The 9,581-nt window shown below is 39.9% G+C and overlaps 1 long non-coding RNA gene across 1 annotated transcript; it reads left to right on the top strand.

The window, feature by feature from the left end:
* Window positions 1-1,625: 1,625 nt before the first annotated feature.
* On the top strand, window positions 1,626-7,340 carry LOC129215636 (uncharacterized). The gene is made up of 3 exons (XR_008580058.1): window positions 1,626-1,704; window positions 1,995-2,039; window positions 7,000-7,340. It is a non-coding gene; the product is annotated as an uncharacterized LOC129215636 (long non-coding RNA).
* Window positions 7,341-9,581: the final 2,241 nt, after the last annotated feature.

The raw sequence follows: 9,581 nt of genomic DNA, 5'->3' as shown, positions 1-9,581 counted from the left end.
AGGTGTACTAGTTAAGCATTAGCAATACTGAATGTGTTTCATTAGCTTACTATCACTGAAACAGAAGGTCTATGGAATATAATCATGCAGTAAAGTTAGGAATTTCTCCCAAGTCTTATGCAGAATAAAATCAGAATTTTGCTACCATCTGTAGCCATATTTTTCCTCCTCTGTATAACTGCAAGGATATAGATGCTGAATACACGCAGAAAGGGTAATAATTCACGGGCCAGTTTGGAAATTGGACAGGGAATAAAAAGGGAGCATTGTCAGAGACTTTTACAGTCAATGAGAGATCAGAGGAAAACTAAAAAGCCAATGAGCCTGGGATCCTTCTCTGTAAAGGATGAATAAGGAATTGTGCTGCTGCAAAAGGGTAGAGCTGTCTGTTTGTCTGCCTTTGAGAAAGTCACGATTATTTCCATCAATTAACTAGATTCTGAATACTAAATTTTGCTGTCAATACCACTATTTCTCCTTACTTGGTAGAGAGTGGGCTATTTCTTGTTACAAGATTTTAGCCACATATCTGATTAATGTCTTGTGAAAATGACAGCTACAGAAATGCTTTCTCACATGTTTTGATCCCCAAGGATTTGAGCCCAGAGCTGTCCTTCTGTTCTCCCACTCCCACCCAGCTGAAGACAGACCAAAGAAAAAGAAAGGACTTCTGATGGAGCTGAACGATCTATTAAGACACAGGGGAAAACACTCACCCACGCCATGATATGAAGAGTACTTTTCTTTAATGTAAGGAAAATGTAGTCAAATCAATCTGCTCAGTGCTGCGGGAGGCTAAAGGAAAGGCTTTTTAGCAATTCAATATGATTTAAAAAATATTCAGAGCCTGCTTTAAATGGTTTATATTTTTGCTGTGTAACAGAGTGTTCCAGAGCTGAAGGATCTTCTATTCACCTCTGGAGCACTCAACGGTTTAGCTCCAAAGCCTTTCCTTGGTTGCACTCCTATAATCTTACCTCTACTGTGACAGCATTGTCATTCAGAGCGCTTTAGTTAATGGCGTGCTGGGTGGTAACTTTATGTGTTGTGAGAAACATCTTACCTTAAGGTGTCACATGAGATACAGGCTCCATTTAGAGGTACAATAAATTGGTTAATCTGAGTTTAAAGGCTGTTCTTTCACAAAACCTATATGCAACCTTCCTGTGGATACACCATCCGTTGATTTGCTGTTCTTCCCTGAGGCTACAGAAAGTAGAATTTTCCCCTTCCTGATTCAGGATACCAGTGCAAGTGAATCAAGGTCAATAGGTACGTGATGTTTCAAGAAGGAGATGGTGGCAGGATGAGCCACTGCTCTGTTTTACAAACGTGAGGGATAGCTGTTCAACAATAAAAATTCACTCCAAACTTCCTTCTCACACTTGATCTCATCTAGCTTTTCTCAACCATTAACCGTCTTACTCTGTTAATGTTGTTAAAGAATATATGTAAAGTATGTTGTTATAAATAAGATCAGCAAGTTTTTATAATCTGATTAAAAAAGCCCTGAGACTTCACACCTATGAAAACAGGTTAAGGAGAGACAGAACAGGTCAGTCATACAAAAATATGGTCAGGTGTTTCACAGAACACAGTCTGTTATTTTTCATTGCCAGGCTGCTTGGAAATCTTTCCCATACCAGGCACACAAGGAAATCATCAAGAAGAGACAAAAAAAGATAAGCTGAGGAAGAAACAAGGGTAAAGAATCACTCTTCTGTGGCAGGATTTCTAGCAGATTTAGAGTTCTGGCGTTGCCACACCAGTGCAGAAAATGGGTTTCCACTCAAGAGCTGAAAAATATTTCTATCTTACTCAAAATTTGGGCACAGAATAATAATGTTCTAGACTTTGTTTGGTTGGTTGTTTGTTTGTTTATTTTGAAATGAAAAATGTTAATACTCAGATTGTGACCAACACACTGTACGTGTTTTTCCGGTTCACTGCAATCACTGATTCTGAAATCCAGTTTTCTTCTCTCTCTGCTGTAGCTTGCCGGTTTGAAATGAAAGCTGCCCCTGTTGCGTGGCTCGAAGGTATGTAATTCCTGAGAAAGGTCTTTTTGTTTGTCTTTCCTTATTCTAATAAGTGGTGTGCAATGGGAAGGTGATGCTAGCAATGGATGATCTGTTTTTTGATTTCCAAAGAATATAATCTAATGAAGGCTTGTAGTAACCCTTTTAACTGTTTATATGGATTTTTAATTTGTGTTTGCGAAGACTTCTCAGTAGAAGAGATTCTTCTTCTCTGTGAAACCAAAACTTAGATTGGTCCTGATCTATTTTATTTGAGTGACTGAACTTGCTGGACAGATACAAATTTGCAGTCTTAAATGCTTAAAACTGGAGATGTACCATCATCTTACAAAGAAATTAACTGAAGGAATTATAGCAGCTTCTAGTGGAAAAAAGGTTCAATTTCGGGACACCATTTTAATGATGATTAACAGCTTGCTGGTGCCAGTTAAAGCTTACAAGGCTAATCCTCCTAGTAGTTATAAGACGATACTCACATTGTTTAACTTTAGCTAAGTTAGGTACCTGAATAAGGAGTCTAGTCTCCTCAAGCTGCCCAGGAGCAAGGTGCATGAATGTAGCTTAAAATTCCCTGGAGGGTAATTCAGAGAGTCTGAAGTTGAGACATTCCAGAGAGAAACCAAAATTAGGTGTCTAAATTAAGTGGAGTGATTATAGCATCCCTGTGACTTGCTGGTGAGTAGATGGGAAGCAGCCTATAGTACTGCAACTCTTGCTTTCCTCAGAGTGAGTGTAGGAAGGTCTACGGAGCCCTCTGTCCTCATTGCACTCACAGGACAGCGGCTGCTTAATGCAGGGCAGGGATTTGGAACCTACTGTAGGTGACAGGGCACTGTAAGAGCTGCTCCCAGCTCCTTCAGGATTGAAATTACTATGGATTATTTATGACAGACCTATTTAAATACCTGGTAGAAGACAAAAAAAAAAAAAAAAAAAAAAAGAGTGAGAGAAAATTGCCTGTTCAGTAAAGAATCTAAAAATTTGCTTTAATTAAAAAAAAAGGAAAAAAAAGGAAAAAAAGTGCTTCAAGAGGATCCAATCATAAACCAGTATTATCTTGAAAGTCTAAAGCTTTTAATATTAGATGAATAATAAATTATGAAACGTAACAGTCAAAAGATTTCCAGACATTTCCCTACTGATGTATAATCTTCTATCACTCATTGTCACCTTGTGTTTATATCATCCTCTGCACCACAGAATTGGCTCCAGCCCATAACAGTTAATGCGTTAAGTGCTTTTTTTACCTTAACATCCAGCATTGTTGTAAGCAAAATGTAACAGAAAAACTGTGTTGTGAGATATTTTAGCTGTAGTTGATCTCAACACAGCTTTACCATCTCACCCATTTTATAACAAAAGGATACATTAAACAATAGCAAGAAAGTCTAAACATTTATGGTGATCAGCAAATTTACACCACTTGCAAAATAACTTGCCTAACAGAGTGAAAGATTAGCATGTACCCACTTCTGAATTTTCTGTTTTCGGTCACAGCTGGTGTTATCTGGAATCAGTTCTTTAGCATTGTGACAGTTTCTATCATTGAGGGATCTCCTTATGCTTCTTTTGGGTCCTCTCCTTCTGTTTCTTTTTCTCCAATAGAGTTTTCACTACAATTTTTTACCCTAATAAGGACAGTCTAACAAACCCTTGTTTGCTCACCTAATGTAAATGCAATTGCTCTTTTGATCTGTCCTACTAGCCATTGTATAAATGACAGAAATGTACAGTGATGATTTTAAGTCTGAAATTTCCTGTCTCCCTTGAACAATAAATATGCCAAAATGTTGAAGCAATTTAGATCAAATAATCTAAACAATCTTTCAATAACCACCTACTCACTTACAGACAAATGAGTTCCATTTCCTTCTCTTCTTCCCCTCTCCATCTACTTCAAAGTAAAATAAAGTGGTAGTGCAGCCAATTATTTTCTGGATTTGCCTTTCTTTAATGAGTCCTTTCTTTATTGATCCTCCTGAAAGCTGGGTGCCATCTAGCCTGGGTACTAGCCTATTTCATGGACAACCCTATGGTCTGATGTTTAATGGGAGTTCATTAGAGGGACACAGGCAATTTAAAAATCACAGGTTTACGACTCCAAAGTTCAGTCCAACCTTTTTCGTGACTATTCTTGTACTGGTTTAATAACCACGATGCTGAAAGCAGGGAGAAAATATGTGGGTTCTGCTTCTGACTCTCCCTCAGCACCTCCAGTTCCTCAGCCAGTTCCTTGCCCTCCTAGCCGCAGAGCAACCTCCCACAGATGCCATGTGCATGCGTAATACGGTTTGAACTTCAGCTGGAGCCTCCCTTGTGTTATACAGCTGCTCCTACATCTACAACTACTGTCACTACAACTTTCTTCTTGTTAACAATTGCTTCGTAGAACAGCACGTTGACAAAAGAAGTTTGAAGAAAAAGTCTTCTAAATGCATAAGGTCTTTTCGGTTGGGTTACCATGTGTGTTTTAGGCACCAAACCTTTCAGTATTTGCACTGGAAGGGAGAGGTTCAGGATGGCCCTTCAGTACTGCATCTGGGCATAAACTGATACATCCGAGAGACAACACTGCAGTAAAACTGCACCTAAGCAATACATCTGTACCTATGTTTCAAAACAGGTGCTATCTACTTCAGCTTAGTAGATCCGCTTGTATTCCTTTCCAAATTCCCAAAGAGAAAATGTGTTTTGTCTCAGGAGAGATAAAAATCTTTTAAACAATACAAACATGTAATCAAAAAAGAATTGACTCACTGAGTGACAGAGTAATATTCTGGAGATTTTGTCTGATCAATAGTATTCTACTTCTTGTAGCAGCAACTTAGGTAATGGGAAAAGGACATTTTTAGTTCCTGTAGGCTTTTAGTCTTTATATGTCAGTAAATAAGATGATGAAGTATACACTTTTTACTGTATCTTAAAGTAAGGTTGACTCCTTATCCATTTGATCACATATAGGATCTCACACTATTGTATCACTAAGATGAGGAACAGAAATAGCAAGTCTGGTATACTGGTACTTTCTGGTCTTAAACACTCCTGTTTCTTGAAATGTGGTAGTAACACACTGCAAGTTACCTTGTCCAGATATTGCAACAGCACCAGACTGCTGGAGTGAGGATTTTGGAAAGAAGGAGGAGCTGCCTTCAGACCCTTTTCCACACTCACACAGTGCCAAAAGCACCACACAGCCTGTATGGAGCAAGTCAAAAGTTCATTGTCAGTTATCTACTTTTGGCCTCCACACACCTCACAGCTAATTATTTAGCTCATAGTTTTGGAATGAGTGAAACTTGCCAGAATCTCCTTCTCTGGAGATATTCAAAACCCGCCTGGACACGATCTTGTGCAACCTGCTCTGGGTGATCCTGCTTTAGCAGGGGCATTGGACTAGATGATCTCCAGAGGTCCCTTCCAACCCCTACCATTCTGTGATTCTGGGATTTACTTAGCTTAACGTGACCTGTCATGGGGTGTGTTGCCTGGGAGTGTCCCTACAGCTATTTGTGCGCCATAACATTCATGGGTTTTCCTCTAGTTTAGCTTTCTGACAGACTTCAGTGAGTTTTACAATTGTTTAGGTGTCCATATCTACCTGTTGGTGCCCATAAGGGTCAGCCTCACATTGTGCAAAGCTGCTTTGATTTAAGACACTGCTGTTTTTACAGACACAGCCCATAACTGCTTTCTAGCATCTGCTATGCCACAATTTCTTCAGAAAGAGCAGAAATCACAGTGCTTGCTTTCTGGAGCTACAATTGAGATTCTGCATGATAAGGTTTAATGTTTAAACACTGAGCATTTCCTGATGCTGTCTGAGCATCCCAGCCTCTTCAGACAGCTCTGTTTTGTTATGCATTTTGTTAATAGTCCAGCAGAGAGCTACAAAGACGATTAAGGGACTGGAGCATCTCTTGTGTGAGGAAAGGCTGAGAGAGCTGGGTCTGTTTAGCCTGGAGAAGAGAAGACTGAGAGGGGATCTCATCAATGCTTATAAATATCTAAAGGGTGGATGTCTAGAGGAAGGGGCCAGCCTCTTCTCAATGGTGCCCAGTGACAGGACAAGGGGCAATGGACACAAACTGGAACACAGGAGGTTCCATTTGCATACGAAGAAAAACTTCTTCACTTTGAGAGTGACCAAGCACTGGAAGAGGCTGCCCAGAGAGGTTGTGGAGTCTCCTTCTCTGGAGATATTCAAAACCTGCCTGGACGTGATCCTGTGCAACCTGCTCCAGGTGATCCTGCTTTAGCAAGGGGGGTTGGACTAGATGATCTCTAGAGGTCCCTTCCTACCCCTACCAATCTGTGAATCTGTGAATCTAGACTCTGTATTGTGTTTATTTACTTCTGATTTAGATGAAAATTTAAAAAAATCAATCACCCCTTGCAATAATTAAGTAATTTTTAGGGTCTCTCAAACTCCATTTGAATTTTGTTTAGCTATCAGAGGGTCATTTACTTACCTGCTTCTATATCTGGTTTGGTCAGACCACATAGAGATATTCAGAAGAAACCAGAAATATTTTGTTACATGTGAAACAAACATGCTTTGTTAAAGAGCAGGCCAAACAAAACGGGCATTTCTAATTTCATATCCTACTTTTGGGAAAGTTCTGTTGGTTAGTGGAAAGATGGAACATCAAGGTTTTCTACACCAGAAAGTACTATTGTTTGACCCAGTCTAGTGAGTTTTGATCTTTGAATTGCCAGATATTTTTTTTACCGAATTGTAGTGAAATTACAATTGCAATGACTTTGAGTGAAATCCCTTGGAAGAGTGAGAGAAAATGTAAAATTCAGAGAAATTACTAATGTGCATAATTAAATATAAAATGTGCAAAGAAGAATAAAGTAGAGAATAAATATTTCTTCTTCTTTCTCTTTTTTCCTTCCTTCTTTTTCTTTTTTTCCTTTTTTTCTTTTTTTTTTCTTTTTTTTTTTTTTTTTAAACCAGTCCTTTGTTCAGGAAAAAGCGTAAGAAAAAAAGAGTCAACAATATAGGATAAACTGGACTGTGATCTGCACTGTCATCTCTGGAGAGCACTTCGCATAGAGGAAATGATCCAAAAGATGTCAAATAATCTGATTTTTTTCACAGCCCTCGGTGATCTTTAGATAAGACCTCAATGTTATGCAAACTGCTTTCCCTGATGTCATAAGGATTTTAAGTAGTAAGACTCCAGATAGAAATCCCTTTGAAATTACCATCAAACCTGTCACTTACTTCTGGGAAAAAATCTGAAACCTGAAATGACGATGGTATATGAAAAAAAAAATAAAAAGGAGGGTTACATATATTTTTCGGATGTGTCTATAGCTGGCTTCTTTCTGAAGTAGCATTCAAGTATTATCTTTAACCAACTTTTTGCGATGTCTCCAAGAATATATTGCTTTCATTCCTGCCTAACTAATTTCAGCTGTCACCAACGTCAAGAGAGTACAATTGGTAAACAGCAGAGAGATAATAACAGGCTTTCTGGGCAGTCCTCAGGAGGTCTGGTTTGACTGCTTTCAAACATCTGGGTGAGCAATTAAACAGAAAGCAAGCTAAAACTGATCAAGGTTACGTCCTTGTCAACTCTCTTGTTTTACTTTACCTCTAAAAAATCAAGGAATGGGAGGTGCCAGGGAGCAGGATGTGGGTGAATCAAGGGCAACCTCCCACCAGCCAGGCTCTCACTGAGGCGTCCATCAACAGCCCAACACACAGCAAGGGGGGAGCTAGGACCAGGGGCCACCCAGGAGATGGAGATAGAGACCACCACTCCATGGAAGAGCTGAGAGAGGGGCTGAGATGGCCCCTGAGTCCAGGGGCTGGGGGCAGGAGGGGGCGGGTGAGCCTGCAGTTGTGGCCTTTTGGTACCTTCAGGCCCTGATGGGGGGCTATGAAAGCCTCTTCACAGGGTATGTGCCCTACACTAAATTGCAATGTAGAGAATAGAGTGGGTGTTAATGCGAATTACAGGACCTTGCCTGACATCCTTACAAAGAATCCCTACTTAAATGTGGAATAGGACTGTGGGGGGGTTTGGTGTCAAAAGCAACTTCTGGGGAAACTGCCTTATTTCATTGTAAAATACCACTTAGTCATGTTGACCTGACTTCCTTGCAAATCTTGCCACTATTGATAAAAATTCAGTTGTATACAGACACCATGCAAAAATCTGTGATGTTGAGGGACATCAAGGCATGTGGTGGTGAGAAGGGTGCAGCATGGGCAGAGGGATCCAGGGCAGCAGGACAAGGAGAAATGCAGTATGGATGGGAGCCTGTACCAAGAGGGATAAAAGGGAACTGATGAGTATAGGACAGGGACACCTGGAGCATCAGTGGCTTACTGTGTGCAGATCTGGGCTGAGTGGTTGTCTTGTGTCTGTCTCCCATGGCATGACCATTCCTTGATACAGCCACAGAGGGCAGGCATCACTATCCTGTATGTCCTGCCTAAGGAAGAAAAAGCTACTGCAGCTTCCAAGCCACATGAATTTTACCATCCTCTGTGGTAGCAGGATGGTTGCAGCCATCCAAGGGCATTGGGTGCTCCAGGGGACAGACAGAAATGATGATGAAGTCATGAAGCTGTGACTGTTTTCCCCATGTTAATGCTGTGCACAGGACCAAGAGGACAACGCTTGCCCTCAGGCTGTGCTGTTTTGCATGATTGCTAGCCTGGAGTAGGGCGTTTGGTTATGCCCAACAAACCAGATGTGACCTATATCCTGACAGATGAACAAACCCGATGTGGATTATGGACTTCAAGGGTAGGGATAATGATGCTGCTTTCCAGATATTAAGAAAAATACCTTTAAATAACCCCAAACAAACCAGAATGAGTCCACTGGAAGGGTGCACAGGACACATAAGGCAATGGTAGGCACACACCCTAATTGTGATTTCACCTAATCCTCAGGGTGGTGGGTCCCAGACATCTGAATATATGCCTGATAGTTGGGCATGAACATCTTAGCGGGACAGCCTGGAATTTTCTTTTGAATAAAAGGAAACAGGTTGAGGAGGGAGGGGTAGCTCTGTGTGCCATCCTCTGAAAAACCAGAGATGAAAGCTGTGTTTAAAAAACATCTTCCTAGACCAGGTGTAAAAAGACAAGAGATAGTAGCCAAATCACTATGAAAAATGAGGATTTTATGGGTTTTCACAGTTTGGATTAGTTTATGCATTTTTAAGAGTATAATGTTTAGTAGAATTTCTTTAGATTCTTTTTTGGGAAAAAAAAAAGTTTCATCCTTAAGAGAACCAGCTGACATTTTCACATTAAGTGTTTTAAGAGGAAAAAAAAGTATACGTATATGTATATGTATATATTTATACATACATTCTGAAATGGTAAAGGTTGGCTAGAGACATTAAAAAGGACAGTCATTAATTTACTGGAGTGAAGACAGGTTTGTGAACCAAGGGGTCATTTCAATTTCAAAAAACTGTTTTTGAAAAAAACAAATTAACCTCAAATTAATTTTGTTGTTTTAAAATTATTTTCTACATAGAAATGACTATGACTTGCAGTTTTCTTTCCTT

This window comes from Grus americana, chromosome 1, assembly GCF_028858705.1.
Source record: "Grus americana isolate bGruAme1 chromosome 1, bGruAme1.mat, whole genome shotgun sequence".
Classification (NCBI taxonomy): domain Eukaryota; kingdom Metazoa; phylum Chordata; class Aves; order Gruiformes; family Gruidae; genus Grus; species Grus americana.
The sequence above is the reverse complement of the archived record's forward strand: the minus strand, read 5'-3'. Positions and strand labels throughout refer to the sequence as shown.